Consider the following 17,764-nt stretch of genomic DNA (forward strand, 5'->3'; position numbering starts at 1 on the left):
CTCTAAAAGCGGAATAAGGCAATTGGATGGACCTTAGCTAATATTCAAAGGATAAGACCCGCATTTTGTATGCACAAGATTATTCTGAAAGATGATGCAAATCCCTCATTGGAACATCAAAGGAGGTTGAACAAGGAAATACAAGAAGTTGTGAAAAAGGAGGTGATCAAGTGGTTGGATGCCGGGGTTGTGTACCCCATCTCTGATAGCTCTTGGACTTCGGCGGTGCAATGTGTGCAGAAGAAGGGTGGTATGACCGTGGTTACCAATGCACAAAATGAGTTGATTCCTACCAGTACCGTCACTGGGTGGAGGGTGTGTATGGATTACCACAAGTTGAATAAAGTGACCCGCAAGGATCACTTTCCATTGCCTTTTCTTGATCATATGTTAGATCAACTTGCTGGGCGTTCCTTCTACTGTTTCTTGGATGGATAGTCTGGGTACAACCAAATTTTGATTGCTCTGAAAGATCAGGAGAAGATCACCTTTACTTGTCCATATGGTACATTTGCCTTTTCTAGGATGCCATTTGGGTTGTGTAATGCACCGGCTACATTTCAGTGGTGTATGATGGCCATATTCACCGACATGGTGGAAGATATTTTGGAGGTGTTCATGGACGACTTCAGTATTGTGGGTGACTCATTTGATGAATGTTTGAAAAATCTTGATAGAGTGTTGGCCCATTGTGAAGAAACCAATTTTGTTCTCAATTGGGAGAAATGTCACTTAATGGTTGAGGAGGGCATAGTTCTTGGGCATAAAAATTCAAAGCAAGGTATAGAGGTGGATAAAGCAAAAATTGATTTGATTTCAAGACTCCATCCCCCTACTTCAGTCAAGGGAGTTAGAAGTTTTCTTGGGCATGCGGGGTTCTACCAGAGATTTATCAAAGACTTTTCGAAAGTAGTGAACCCCTTGTGCAGTTATTGGAAAAAGATGCCAAGTTTGTGTTAAATCAGGGATGTATGCAAGACTTTGAACTTCTCAAGCACAAGTTGAACACCACTCCTATTATTACTGCACACAATTAGAGCTTACCTTTTGAGCTCATGTGTGACATGAGTAATGTTGCGGTTGGGGCGGTCTTGGGTCAAAGAGTGAACAAAATGTTTCACCCGGTGTACAATGCGAGCAAGACAATGAATGGTGCTCAAGTGAACTGCACGGTGATTGAGAAAAAGCTTTTAGCTATTGTGTTCGCAATGGAGAAATTTCGGTCATTACTCATGGGTGCCAAGGTCATAGTTCATACCGATCATGACGCACTCCGGTACTTGATGACGAAGAAGGATTCCAAAGCTAGGTTGATGTGAAGGGTCTTGTTACCTCAAAAGTTTGATTTGGAGATTGTGAACCGGAAGGGTAGTGAAAACCAAGTGTCAGACCACTTGTCCCACTTGGAGGAGGAGGGGAGGCCTCGTGATGGCCTAGAGATCAACGATTCATTTCCCGATGAGTAACTCCTTTCGGTGTCGGTGAATGGTATGACATGGTTTGCGGACGTTACTAATTTCTTTGTGATTGGTATAATCCCGTGTGAGTTCTCTTCTAACCAAAAGAAGAAGCTCAAATAGGATAGTTTGGACTTCTATTAGGATGAGTTGTACTTGTTCAATATCTGCACGGATGGTGTGATCCGAAGGTGTGTTCCGGAGGAGGAGCAATTGAGTATATTATAGGCTTGTCATTCCTCTCCCTATTGTGGCCATCATGAGGGGAGAGGACAACTTCAAAACTTCTTAGTTGTGGGTTTTTCTAGCCAACTTTGTACAAAGATGCAAGTGAACTTGTGAAGAGATGCGACGAATGTCAAGGAGCGGGTGGAATTTCGAAGAAAGATGAGATGCCTCTCAATATCATTCTTGAAGTTGATATTTTTGATGTATGGGGCATTGATTTTATGGGCCCATTTGTTAGCTCGTGTGGGAACACCTACATTCTAGTAGCAGTTGACTATGTTTCAAAGTGGGTTGAAGCTGTGGCTTTGCCCAACAATGAGGCCTAAAGTGTTGTTGCATTTCCCAAGAAGAGCATTTTTACTAGGTTTGGCACTCCTCGAGCAATCATTAGTGATGTGGGGTCTCATTTTTGTAATAGAGCTTTTGACACTTTGCTTGCAAAGTATGGTGTCAATCACAAAGTTTCTTCTCCTTATCATCCTCAGGCGAGTGGCCAAGTTGAAGTCTCAAACAGGGAAATCAAGAGTATATTGTCAAAGACGATTAATGCAAATAGGGACGATTGGTCAAAGAAATTAGATGATGTTCTATGGGCTTATAGAACTGCTTACAAGACTCTGATTGGTATGTCTCCGTACCGGTTGGTGTTTGAGAAGGCTTGCCATCTACTGGTTGAGTTAGAACACAAGGCCATGTGGGATTTGAGGAAGCTAAATCTTGAATGGGATGTGACAACAAATCTTCGTGTGGAGCATCTTAATGAACTTGATAAATTCCGATTCCATGCCTACTCCAGTTCGTCCTTGTATAACAATAAGATGAAGTACCTTCATTATAAGTATGCTCGTGGCAAGGAGTTCAAAGTGGGTGATTTGGTTCTCTTGTTCAATTCTCGGTTACGTCTGTTTCCGGGAAAGCTTAAGTCGAAATGGAGTGGACCTTTTGAAGTGGTGTTTGTGACTCTGTTTGGTGCACTTGAGTTGAAGAACACAAATAGGGAGGTTTTCAGAGTTAATAGGCATAGGGTCAAGCACTACTTGGGCAAGATTAATAACAGCCATGTGGTGGCACTGCTCCATCTAAAGTGATTTGATGGTAACCTGCGTTGTGCCGCGACGTTAAATCATGCGCTTCTTGGGAGGCAACCTGTCACGACCCGAATCAGAGGGCCGCGACGGGCAACCGGTGCTTTACTCAACCGAGTACGAACGTAACATATCTTTCTTATCATACTATCATGAGTAAATGAGCCAAAAAACTGGTCATAAGATAACAAGAATAAAACATAAGGGAATACTCAACATATGAAGACCCAAAATGATATACAAACTTATATATGTGACATACGGGCCTATAAGGCCGACATGACCATTTGTAAACTCAAAACATAGGCCTACAAGGCCATACAAGTGTCCCTACACCTGACATCTGTCTACAAGCCTCTAAGAGTACATAAAATCATAAAGATCGGGATAGGGCCCCGCCATACCAATCAATATATATCTAAAGCATACTGACCAACTAGGCAACTCCGGAGCAAGTGGAGTGCACCAACACCTTCACTGAGCTGATAGCCTACTAGGAGGACTATCAACCTATCAATCGGGACCTGCAGGCATAACACGCAGCATCCCCAGGAAAAAGGGATGTCAGTACGAATAAAGTACCAAGTATGTAAGGTAGGAAAGCATAAACAAGAACAGTAATGTAAAGAGAGATAGATGAGATACAACCTGTAACATCTGAGTGACTCTGGGGGCTGCTGACATGAAATGCATAACACATATATATACATGAACTTTTTTAAAAACATTTGCCTCTATGGGCATCATCATCATCATATCGTACCCGGCCTCAAAGAGGACTCGGTAAAAATGTACCCGACCATCATAAGGCTCGGTAGAATCGTACCCGGCCACGTGGAGCTCGGTAAACCCAACTGAGCAGTGGTTGCACAATAGGTGCCATACCCGGCCGACTATAGCGCGGCTCGGTAGAGTAAAATAGATATATATATATAATGCATGCTCGACTCATGGAATCACGTTCTAACCCTTTAGGAGTGATGTAAGGTCATTGCACCTTCGATTAACATTATGGACATCCCTACCATCAATATGAACCTTAGTGGGATTTATGGATCATACACACTTGTTTAGAATAGCTTTATAAGGAAAGAACAACATGGACAACCTTAGTTTCTAGGAGTAAATCCGTTATGAATTAGCGTAGCATTTATGTTCATGTCACTTTAGATCATGCCAAAAGAAAGAAGTAAGTGCCTTAACATACCTTGTATATTCTTCCCAACCTCAAGCTATGCAATTTTACGGCTCCTTAGTCTACAATAAGAGAAATGACACTCTCGTTATCGTTTAAGCGTCGTAACTATTATGTATCGACCACAACCTATTTTACAATGAAACGGACAGAACCTCCCCTATATATATGACTTCACACTAGTCAAAACAATCACAAATAGCCCAACATACCCCTATCACTTCATACACAACACGACAACCATAATAGTGTCAACCAACCCGAAAATATTATGACGAACGACCAACAAACAACCTTGCCATTATGTGGTATTTATCCACAACCTTCCTCCTCTCAACTCCATAAAAATAGTAGTAAAAGAGACAACCCAATACCAACATGAAACAGCCCAAAAATATTCCCACAAGTTCATCAACTCAAAAATAATTTTTCAGTTTACTTAAACACGTTTTGACTTGTCTTTTCTTTCAAATTGGGAAATAAAACCAAAAGTACATCATTATACCTCTTATCCAATAAACCAGCCATGAATTCAACTTAAAAATAAGTTTACAACCAGCCAACCATTACACAAGAACAAACAACATACCATTATTTCGAAACTAGCTAGGTCTATTCTTTACGATCGAGTTACAACTCGCAAACGCATAGATAATGGAAGGAGAAGCATAAACTTACCTTGTACTGAGTATAACCCACGAAACCTGGTTTATAACACCCGGACTAGCAACTGTCCGGACTTTTCAGCACTAGAATCGCGTCGTAACACCCGGAATACCCTAGGGTTTGTGTGGGATTTTTGGGGAGGAGTTGCAGGGGTTCAATTAGGTTTTGTTGGTCTGAAACATAGGTGAAATTACTGAGTTTATAATCCCTTAAAAGTCCCCTCTTGACCGACTTAGTTGAGGCCTCTCTTTTTGGCAAGTAGGTGATGCACCTACTTGTCACCTGCTAGCTGCGCAGTATCGCGAAAATGCGAATATCTCTATACTCCGAGATCGTATTGATAAACAGTTTAATGAGTTGAGAACTAGATTCATAGATCTTAAATTACATATGTATATCATCCCTTGATTCAAAGTATGTTGGGAGAAAAGTTCAGCTACATTTAACCTAAGTTTCAACTCATTTTTGAATGTAACTTGTGATGACCTTTTCCAACTTTTGTTCCACAACTTGCTTGACTTAAAAACATAACACATGACTATCATACAACTAAAATAACTCATAACATAACCTCATCATCATGTTAATCACCCTTGTCTCACCCCAAAAGTATAGGGTATAACATTCCAAACTTATCGACATTCGACGAAACTTATTTTCTTTAATTCATTTAGCGCCTAAGCTTTCCAACCCTTTTGGTACTCGTTATTCATGATCATAAAGATTTGTAACCTCAATTATAAAAGGATTAACTTACTTTACGTACTTTCAAAGTTGATCTCATTTTTGAGCTTACATCAATTGACTTACGGATACTCTAACATACGAAAACATAGGGTGTAACATCATTCCCCCCTTTGGAACATTTGTCCTCGAATGTTGACTGATCCACTTATCATTTTCATAACCCATATCTCTTGTGAACACTTTAATACTCTTCTAGCCATATAGGCAACTATTCTTTGAATAAATCCAAAGTCTAGGGTATTCCCCCTTTAGTCCTCCTTCTCATACCACGACTTGTGGTCGAAGCCCTACCAATCTCGTAACTGTTGCTCCTTTTTTTCATGCAGCCTGTACGACTTTTTCCTTGTATGTGTGCCTATGCGACTCTTTTTTTTTTCTCCGGCTTTTATCCAATCTCTAGGTAGCACGTTGTAAACATATACAAAGCTTGATATGTTGTCCGTCTGTGCATCTATGGGTATACTGAAGTTCTTCACTCAGTACTTTGGTAAACTTACGACTTTTGCTATATCTTGTTTCATAGCCTCAGTTATCTATGTCAATGGCTTTAATACAACTAGGTAGGTCATATTATACAATAACTCTTACTTCGGTTTACTATTACCGAGGTCTGCCACCCAACTCCAGGTTACTCTCTCACTGTTTTCCTATATGTATAATCCTTATTACTGTTCATCTAAAGAATGACATCATAATCTCCTCTCATACTTTGGAATCTTTATCCATCTATTATTGATTTACCTTAATGTTAATCTATAATCCACCACTGATAACTTGAAACCTCTTACGTAATACATTGCCACAAGTCTCACGTCTCATCGGGGAACATTTGAAGTGGTTTTCCTAATCCACCTAGGGACAATACTATACTTCAATAACCGTATTTCATAGCATCCCAATGTGATTCGTCTTATGGGGGTATCCTAGTCCCGTTCCATCCATGAAATATCTTCTCTTTGAATCATTACTCAAATGAAGGCCTATATATCATCCTTTTATAATTTACCACTATTACGTCCTTACATTACGACCAGAGGAGCATTCCATCTCTTCTAAATGCTCCTAGTTTTAGACTCCTCCGTGTTAATTCAAGCTATATTGAGCCTTTTATAACATATATAAACCATCAGCTCTCTTGTTTGATGTGCTTAATACCGAGGTCTTACCTATTCTTATCAGCTTCTAACTCACCTTTTCTCACCCTTACTCACATCTACCCAAAATCTTTTCACTCTACTATACTTTCGCTTGCGACCTACACATATTTATTTATTCTACTCAGAATCTTCCTTTAACTTGCTAGCACCTTAAATTCCCTTTTACGCATTCTCAGCTGTCTTTAAATGTAAATAATTACTTTTTCTGGTCGTTCTGCCACTTGCTACATGGATACTTGGCTTATCATAGTGCCCACGAACACTAGAATTCCCTGTAACTCGTATGCTCTCAAGTATCACCTTTGATGTTTTTTTTTCCTTTTTTTCTGTTCATTAGCCATGATAGGTGCCACTTTCTTATGGAGTGCATGCAATATTATAGTGAGACTATTGTTACAAGATCAAAGATCATTTCCTTTTTAGGTCACTATGCTTAGGTGGAAACCTTCTTCCTTATTTCCTCAGCTAGTCTTTCGTGGTAGTACTTAGGAGACCTTTTGGATCTTGTAAAGTTGTGATCTTGTTATACTGTATACTCGAAGGAATTTTTGATATTCTTACTCGCCTACAAACATCCTTACTTACATACCTCCGTGTCGTTGTGCTCGTAGGATTACTTGTAAAATTAGATATTGATTATCTCCTTAGTGGCACCCTCCATTATTCCCGTAATACTTATACAATACCTTTAAATACCCCAACTCCTATCTGAGCATTTCTCAAGGTTTATGACGTCATATTTGCGAGACTGAATTCACTATATTAGGATTCACTACGTTTATCTTGCATGATCTGTTGACTCGTCTATAACCTCCTATTTAGCCATAACTGGGCTCTTCCTTAATCAAATCCCAAATACTCATTGGCCTATCCTCACATCAATTTTCCGCGTAATCTTTCTTGGGTTATTTCCTTTGTTTTAACTTACCTCATGCACTAGCCTCTGATCTATCAATGACATTTCGGGCAGGAAGCCTTACTTTCTTTCCTTGACGTCGTGTTTGTATAATGCACTGATATCGTAGCATATCTGTAGGCTTTGAATAAGTACAATCTCATCCCTTTTTCACATTACCGCATTATTCTTCTACCACTCCATGATTAGTAGAACCACTAAATTCTGACTTCATGCCACATCACTTTATATTCCCCCCTTTAGAGGAGTACTAAGAGCTGGAGCTACGACGATCTACCTATAGATATTTTACCTCTATATATTTGACGTCTTTTCACATCATATATTACCCTTACTCTCCTTGTGGTAATGCTTTTTGTACCAAGGATAATAAAATTCCTTGCTCGTGAGGATGACACTTAGTGTAACTGGCGCACATAGTCCCTTAAGCTTAACTTTGCTCATATTGCTTGCTTTAGGGAAGCGACTTCCTGAATGACCAATAAAGGGCATTCTTTTGTCATCAATTCTATTATCGCCGGAACGCAACCTCTGAAATTCTCATGATGCCGACTATTATCATATAATTTAGTCCCTAGTTCACGTTTAGTTTATCTTGTTTACTAGCCTATACTGATTTCTACTACTCTGGGGGTATATCTTTTCCTGCTGGTAATCGCGTTAGAGTTGCGAACTTATTTCTCGAAAAGAAGATATGACTTTATGGTCTATACTCCTTTGTTGTTTCAAGGCCTGTCACCTCTCATCTTTTTCCTTCACTTAAGTATAGACTCTATAATTCTGTCATTTTCATCATCATTTTTTTTCCACCGTTGTCATCCATGTGGACATCTTACTCATAATTCTTCATTAACTCTATTCTTATTTTCCTACTAACATTTATGTCTATCACTTTATTCTGAAAACATCAACAAGACATTCTTTTGCTTTTAGCTCCCCTTGCTTCATCTCACTGGCTCTTCGAGATGCTTAAAATTCTCTCTCCTAGGGACACGAGCTATGCTAAGGTAATATTTATCCCTTCAAGGCTTCCAGTGGCTATCTTTATAGTACTCATATCCAGCTGTACTATTTTAGAGTGCGCCATCTGGGTATCTCACAAGGAGATTTATTAGCACATTTGCATTATGCTTCAGAAATTGTCAACTAACACAAACAATCAATTCACCATTATGGGTTATCCTAACCCCAACCGGATCCTGATATCTCGTCCTTTTCTTAATCTACACATGTTAGCCCCCAATAGGGTATAACTGAGATGGGTATGGTCAATTATACATACCTCTGTTACTGTTGAGGGTAACTTACAATGCTTATATTTTTCTACCGGAGATGAAAATACCAATAATCTTTATTAACTAGGTGCCTTGCACCCTTCCCATCTTGCTCCTTTTACTTGTTGAAGCTTGTATCTATCTTTTGAATCTTTCATTGCCTTTAGGGGTGAATAGATATTCTTTGCCTTAAGGCTCCTTATCGAGAAGCTTACACTTCTTAGTACACACATGATCTACCGAAGACCTTATATTTACCCATCATATGCATCATGCAAAAATCGAGCTCCTCTAACTCAACTCTTTCACATCCACATACAATCCTTTACCAATCATCTTTTTAAATGTAGGTATCGTTGTATTACGACTAAAGTCGAATTTAGGATTTTTGAATTCTTACAACAGAGCTCTACCACACGATCTAGAATAAGAAGAAAGAGTGACAGTCCTAAATGCCCTGTAGCCTCCTGCTTATAAGTGTGGTGCACTACACACCCATAAACAAGAATCTACAAGACACGGCTTGTAGAATCCCTAGGACAGAACTGCTCTGATACCACTTTTGTCACGACCCGAATAGAGGGCCGCAACGGGAACCTGGTGCTTTACTCAACCGAGTACCAACATAACATATCTTTCTTATCATACTATCATGAGTAAATGAGCCAGAAAACTGGTCATAAGATAACAAGAATAAAACATAAGGGAATACTCAACATATGAAGACCCAAAATGATATACAAACTTATATATGTGACATACGGGCCTATAAGGCCGACATGACCATTTGTAAACTCAAAACATAGGCCTACAAGGCCATACAAGTGTCCCTACACCTGACATCTGTCTACAAGCCTCTAAGAGTACATAAAATCATAAAGATCGGGACAGCGCCCCGCCATACCAATCAATACATATCCAAAGCATACTGACCAACTAGGCAACTCCGGAGCAAGTGGAGTGCACCAACACCTTCGCTGAGCTGATAGCCTACTAGGAGGACTGTCAACCTATCAATCGGGACCTGCGGGCATGACACGCAACATCCCCAGGCAAAAGGGATGTCAGTACGAATAAAGTACCGAGTATGTAAGGTAGGAAAGCATAAACAAGAACAGTAATGTAAAGAGAGATAAAGGAGATACAACCTGTAACATCTGAGTGCCTCTGGGGCTACTGACATGAAATGCATAATACATATATATACATGAACTTTTTTAAAAACATTTGCCTCTGTAGGCATCATCATCATCATATCGTACCCGGCCTCAAAGAGGACTCGGTAAAAATGTACCCGGCCATCATAAGGCTCGGTAGAATCGTACCCGGCCACGTGGAGCTCGGTAAACCCAACTGATCAGTGGTTGCACAATAAGTGCCATACCCGGCCGACTATAGCGAGACTCGGTAGAGTAAAATAGATACATATATATAATGCATCCTCGACTCATGGAATCACGTTCTAACCCTTTAGGAGTGATGTAAGGTCATTGCAACTTCGATTAACATTATGAACATCCCTACCATCAATATGAACCTTAGTGGGATTTATGGATCATACACACTTGTTTAGAATAACTTTATAAGGAAAGAACAACATGGACAACCGTAGTTTCTAGGAGTAAATCCGTTATGAATTAGCGTACCGTTTATGTTCATGTCACTTTAGATCATGCCAAAAAGAAAGAAGTAAGTGCCTTAACATACCTTGTATATTCTTCCCAACCTCAAGCTATGCAATTTTACGGCTCCTTAGTCTACAATAAGAGAAATGACACTCTCATTATCGTTTAAGCGTCGTTACTATTATGTATCGACCACAACCTATTTTACAATGAAACGGACAGAACCTCCCCTATATATATGACTTAACACTAGTCAAAACAATCATAAACAGCCCAACATACCCCTATCACTTCATACACAACACGACAACCATAATAGTGTCAACTAACCCGAAAATGTTATGACGAACGACCAACAAACAACCTTGCCATTATGTGGTGTTTATCCACAACCTTCCTCCTCTCAACTCCATAAAAATAGTAGTAAAAGAGACAACCCAATACCAACACGAAACAGCCCAAAAATATTCCCACAAGTTCATCAACTCAAAAATAATTTTTCAGTTTACTTAAACACGTTTCGACTTGTCTTTTCTTTCAAATTGGGAAATACAACCAAAAGTACATCATTATACCTCTTATCCAATAAACCAGCCATGAATTCAACTTAAAAATAAGTTTACAACCAGCCAACCATTACACAAGAACAAACAACATACCATTCTTTCGAAACTAGCTAGGTCTATTCTTTACGATCGAGTTACAACTCGCAAACGCATAGATAATGGAAGGAGAAGCATAAACTTACCTTGTATTGAGTATAAACCACGAAACTTGGTCCTTTTTCATCAAAAATAAGTTCCTCAACACGGATACAAGAAGGAGAAAGAGAAACTAGCAAGCTGTCCGGACTTTTCAGCACTAGAATCGCGTCGTAACACCCGGAATACCCTAGGGTTTGTGTGGGATTTTTGGGGAGGCGTTTAAGGGGTTCAATTAGGTTTTCTTGGTCTAAAAGATAGGTGAAATAACTGAGTTTATAATCCCTTAAAAGTCCCCTCTTGACCGACTTAGTTGAGGCCTCTCTTTTTGGCAAGTAGGTGATGCACCTACTTGTCACCTACTAGCTGCGCGGTCTCGCAAAAATGCGAATATCTCTATACTCTGAGATCGTATTGATAAACGGTTTAGTGAGTTGAAAACTAGACTCATAGATCTTAAATTAAATAGACTCATAGATCTTCAATTTCATATGTAGATCATCCCTTGATTCAAAGTATGTTGGGAGAAAAGCTCAGCTACATTTAACCTAAGTTTCAACTCATTTTTGAATGTAACTTGTGATGACCTTTTCCAACTTTTGTTCCACAACTTGCTTGACTTAAAAACATAACACACGACTATCATACGACTAAAATAACTCATAACATAACCTCATCATCATGTTAATCACCCTTGTCTCACCCCAAAAGTATAGGTTATAACATTCCAAAATTGTCGACATTCAATTTGTAAGTATTGGTACTCGTTATTCATAATCATAAAGATTTGTAACCTCCATTATAAAAGGATTAACTTACTTTATGTACTTTCAAAGTTGATCTCATTTCTGAGCTTACATCAATTGACTTACGGATACTCTAACATACGAAAACATAGGGTGTAACACAACCCATGTGTCTTTCCTTTTGATTTTCTTTGTAGTATAGGATTTGCTTTTGGTCTAACTGGTTGTGAGATTTCTGTAGAATTGGTTTGATGCAGTGCAGGAACTAAACTGGAAAAATGAAAAAATGATGCACTCTCTGAAGTTTGGACAGTTGCCGCAATGCATTTTTCGCGACCGCAATGGCCTTTCTTGCATTTCTTGCGGTCCGCAGTGGTTTCCTCCCCAATGCTTCAAACGTTTGAGTGCCGTAGACCGCGGTGTCATTTTGTGCGGTCTGCGGTGGGTAGATGAAGTGGGACCCAAGTCATTTTTCTATAAATAGGACCTGAGGCCTTCATTTAAAATTTTTTGCTTATTTGCTTTCCAAATAGTAAAAAGTAATGTTCATCCCTAACCCTAACTGCACGAATTCAACGACTGATTCTCATTCATCTGTGTTGCATCTCATTACTAGTACTTTTAATCTTTTCTTAGTCTTTAATTTTGTTTTATTTTCCTTTAATTTGTTATTTCATGTTTCATCTGCTTCCATTTTTCTTTTAATTGTTAACTTAGGGATACATAACGCTGTTAGAGTAGGGTTAATTAGTTAAACAAGATGATTAACTACCTAATGGGTTGCTAAAATGTTGACTAAGGTTAAAAAGATATAAAAATTTGAAACCCTAGGTTGGTATTGCTGCTTATGGCTTACCACGGTCCGCGGTGGAGTTTTTGTGGTCCACGGTCCCTCTCTGAGGTTCGTGATTCCATTTTGTGCGGACCGCGGTAGTAAAACTTCAGAGAGGTTAAATGTTGAGGACCGCGGCCACGGTGGATTTTTTGCGGTCCGCGGTGCCTTACCGCGACCGCATTATAATTCTTGCGGTCCGCAATGGCCTTTATTAGAGAGTGGGTAGTCTGACCCCCACCTCAATGCAGACCGCAGTGCCATTTTGTGTGGTTCGCGGTGGTCTCTTTGCGGCTGCATTTTATTTTTTGTGGACCGCGGTCTGCTGTTCTGCTTTACATTGTCAACTATCTGCAATCATAATCTTCATTGCTTCATCTGGTACTATAATACTAACAATAACTGAATGAATTCTCCTTACAGATAATGGTGAAATGACGAGGCGGAGGTGATAAACAGAAAGGCAAAGGAGAGTCCTCCCGGGGTAGGGGACGAGGCATGATCAGATTTACCCCACAAGTCCGGCAAGCAATTAAGGACACCAAAAAGTCTATAAGGGCTGTGGATTGAGCTGCTTCCCATTCGGGAAGTGAGTATTTGCCCTCCCGAGAGGCATCCGAATCCGAGTCAATACCGGAGTATGTTCCTGACTGGCCGGAAAGGCAAAGATTGAGAGATACACCTCTGGGCACTCCTTCTGCTTAAGCTTCAGTTGCAATTTCTTCTGAGTCATCTGAGGGCTCAGTTGAGAGCAGTGATGATGTTTCTTCTACCTCACCTACAGGTTCAACACCCGGTGAGGATCCCATAGAAGAAGAAGAAGAACAAGAAGGGGTATGCCTCAAGTAGGGGGGGTGGAGAGAACTAGAAAGCCGAAGGCTTGGAAGGATAGATTTTGTCAGTGAGCTTGCTTACCATAAATTCTAAGAGTGGTGGCCCAAGAGGAAGTTGATACTTGAATGGAGATTCATTGACAAGGATCTTCTGCTTCACAACTCAAATGTGCAGAGGCATTTTAGAGAGAAGTCGAGCTTGGAGTATTTCACAGGAGACGTTGAGGATGCAAATGAGCACTTAGTCAATGAATTCTACACTAATGCTTTCCACATCAAAAAGGGAACTAAAGTGACTATTGTGCGAAACTTGACAGTGAAGTTTGATGACACTCAATGAATACCTGCGCTTTCCAGTGGAAGATGAAACTTTATATTTAGAAAAGGTAGCATTGGGGGATGATGCCCGTTCGTGGTTCGCATAGTACTTGGCAATCCTAAGTACCACCCCAACATGGTTGACAGCGGGAGTCAAAATTTTGAGGATAACCCTGAACTTCGAGGCAAAAGGGTGGGAGACATTTGTTTGCAGCAGGCTAGACCCCACCACTCATGAGAAATTTCTTCCTATCTCCCGGGCAATTTTGGTAGCTTCTATCATGGCGGGGTACCCAATCAACATCGGGAATGTTATGTCCAGCATAATCACACGGATTTTCAATGAAAGTGATAGATCATACCCCTTCCCACATTTCCTGACTATGTACTTTGAGGATCAGGATATAGAAAAAAGGAGATTCGATATGAAGGTGAAACCGAAGGCACCATTTTCCTTGTACAGCCTCAAGGGTGAGGAAAACCCCAAAGACCGTAAAGGCAAAGCCACTGCCTCTATTGGCCAGTCTGAAGAGCCAGTAGTAGTAGTAGTAGCTTCTTCTTAGCCTCCTTTAGCCATACCAGAGACTGCCCCAGGACCCTCTACTTCCATTGCCTCAGATATCCCCTCATCTTCAGTCTACCCATTGACTGCCCACCGTTTGAGCCAAACCCTTTCTAGTATCAACAACTGGATGCAGACAACTACTTCTAAGCTGTTTGTGCTTTCTAGATCGGTGGTAGCCCAGCTTGTACCCCCTCATCCATAGGTTCCACAGTCAGTGGAGGATACTCTCAAGGAGTTTATGAACAACCAGAAGAATCTCCTAGAGAACCAACAATTAATTTTGGAGGCTGTAGGTTCTCATGGCAAATCATTGAAGAATCTGACAAAGGAAACAAAGAAGTTGAGAAAGACTCGGGCATCGAAGGAGTCAGTGAAAGAGTTGAGACTGGAAGTAGAGAAATTGAAGGCTGATCAATTGCCCTTAGAGCTATTATTGCATGACCCGACTCTAGCAGCCCAGCCTGAGCCGGAGCAGGAGTTAAAGAGGGCACCGAAGAGGTGAAGGATGATGCCCCGTACTGATGATGCAGTGATTAAGTTAGCAAACCCCCAGGATGGTTCCTCCAGCTAGCCCCAGGTCCCAGTGCAAGCCCAAGACCCAGTGCAGGCTCAGGTCCCAGTGCAGACACAGGTTACGGGGATCCAGTCACAGGTTCCCGAGCAGTCCGAGGACCTAGGGACCCAAGCTCATGATCCTATGCAGATGGAGGGCCAATAGGGAGTTTTCTTTACTCTCTATCTTATTTTGAGCTTTTTTGGTCAGTTAGCACTGAGGACAATGCTAGCTTTCATTTGATGGGGTAGCCCTATTTGGATGATATGGTGTTGTAAATGTGATACTATTTTCCTTTTATTATGCTTTGATTTTCACTTTTTCTATGTACATAATTTTACCATTTTAGTTCATTTTTCGTACTTTGCAACTTTGGTTAGTATATAAAGTTACTTTCTGATGTATATATTCATTCCCCCTTATGTATATTCATCTAAATCCCCTCTTGTACATATTCGTTCTACTTTCCGTATTTTTCTTTCATAACTTCTTATTTTATTTTGGTAGCTTCTTATTTTGAGTTTTGTGTTCAATAAGCCTTTGGTTTTCTTAATGTCATTATTCTTTCCAAAGGTGGAATTTGTGTGAACTGGGTGGCTCTTCCCGATGATGGATGACATGACAACTTTCTTAAGGGTTTGAGTCTGTTTTTGTTTTGTTTTGTGTAAATAGTAGTTAGTGAGTAATGGTTCCTCAAGAAAAGCTTCACTTGGTCCTAGCACATTTGCCTTTGATCTTATGGTCAAAAATAAATTATTGTGTATAGGATGGTGAAATTTGTGACCTTAAGACTCTTGTGTTGGCCGATAATCATCAAGTGATTTTTCGGGACCATTCGTGTTAATCAAATCTTAGCTAAGGTTGTTGTGGGCCCCCGACTATGTCTCTTTAGCAATCCTATAGCTTGTGTGGTGAGAATTTGAATTGCAAGTCCAAATCACGTGCCATTAGTCTAGAACTTACCCTGAATATTTGTCTAGGCGAAATCCTAAGTGTAGTTTGACTTGAGAAATGATTATAGGCTCTCCTTGATCCAAATATTATTTTGAAAACATCCATATCCTATCAATGATAATATCGCTAGTCAACCCTTTTGATCCATAGATCTTTTTTCTTTCAAAGACCATGATACAAGCCTTTACCCGTTCTAAAAAGACCCTCTCTTGGCACTCGATCTTTCCTTAGCACAAGGCAAAAGCATAAGTTTGGGGGGAGAGACGAGGAATACAACAAAGTGGTAAAAGGTACAAAATGAAGAAAAGAAAAGGCAATGCAAAAGAAAGAAAATCAAAAAATCAAAAAGAATTATCAATGTAGAAAAAAAAAATGAACGGATTCAATAAAAGTAAAGAGATGAAAGGAATGGAAAGTTGAGAAAGGAAGAAAAGGTTTGAAATGAACAAGAAAGAGTGACAATGTGTCTCTATAACCCCTAAGAAAGAAGTTAATGACTCAAAAAGGTAAGAGAACGTGTGCCAAAATGAAGCAAATGAAGTGCTTAAGGGAAGATGGAACCTACTCAGACTAAATATTTCCTATCCTAAACCAAAAGCCTTCACTATATTTCCACAAAAGCCCTATATGATCTTGAGTTGAATGAAACTTACATTAGTGGTGACTCACATAAGGGGCAAGCTTCTGGTACTTAGAGCCGGACTTGTGACCTTTCTTTGAGAGAGATGAGTATGTTTTCTACAATCCTCGTTCTGAGTGCTACAATCTAAAAGTGAGGTTTGCTTAAAGGAGAGTGAGGAGTATGAGTTTGGGTTCCACAATGACCAAAGCAGTAGAAAGAGTTTCCTTGATGGGTTAAGTCAACTCTTGATGCTCTTGTATCGCACTAAAACCATGGTGCTTGAAAGGTTGAATATTGTTAATGATTTGTTTGACTTGAGGGCAATTGTTAGCCCCAATTGATGCTAGATGAGGTCACTTTAGGTCAGCTGAATTTTCTTGGTTTTACTCTTAAAGAGGTGGGACTTATTTTGTTTGCTTGAGGACAAGCAAAAACTTAAGTTTGGGGGAGTTGATAACTAGGTATTCTAGTTCATTTTACACTCTGTTTTACTGAGTTTTGATTAAAAATATATACAAATAGTCCCAAAGGCTTACATGTTGTGCTCGTTAGCAGGGTTTGGTAAAAAATGTGACAAGTAGTCAAAACCAGCTCAAAAAGGAGAGAAACATTCACAAGTATCAAGAACAAGTCAAAGCACAGTTGCAACAGACCCACCGCGGCCGCAATCCATTTAGTGTGGTCCGCGAAGAGGAGATTCAGAGAGGTGCAAATTTGGAGCTTAAAGCAGTGCGGTCCACGAAGGATTTCTTGCAGCCACAGAAGCCTCTTCACGGCCGCAATCCATTTTATGCGGTCCGCGAAGAGGGGGTTTAATAGAGTTGGAAGTTTGGACAATTGAAGCCAGTGCGGTCAGTGAAACATTTTATGCGAACCGCAATGAAGCCACTGCAGCCGCGGTGCATTTTGTAAGGGCCGCGGTGGCCAGATTCAGAGAGTAAATATTCAAGCCAAAAAGCCTCACCGCGACCGCGGTACCTCCACATGGGTATTTTTATCAAGAAAATTCGGCCTAGTATAAATACTTTCCTTTCACATCTTTAGGGTATCTTTTGTAATCTGTTAGACTCCAGAGCACGTGAACGGTTGTTCGTTCTATTTTGAGTAATTTGTAGCTACTTTAACATTGAATCTTCATTATCTTAGTTTGTAATTAAATTATATGGGTTATTCTTCATCTATTTCTCTATTTTCTTCCATTATTATGAGTAGCCAGACCCATTAGCTAGGGTTGTGGTTCAACCCTAGCTTGGGTATTTGATGGGTCTTTTGATTTAAGGCTTAGATGTT

Source organism: Nicotiana sylvestris, chromosome 10 (assembly GCF_000393655.2).
Source record: "Nicotiana sylvestris chromosome 10, ASM39365v2, whole genome shotgun sequence".
Taxonomy (NCBI): domain Eukaryota; kingdom Viridiplantae; phylum Streptophyta; class Magnoliopsida; order Solanales; family Solanaceae; genus Nicotiana; species Nicotiana sylvestris.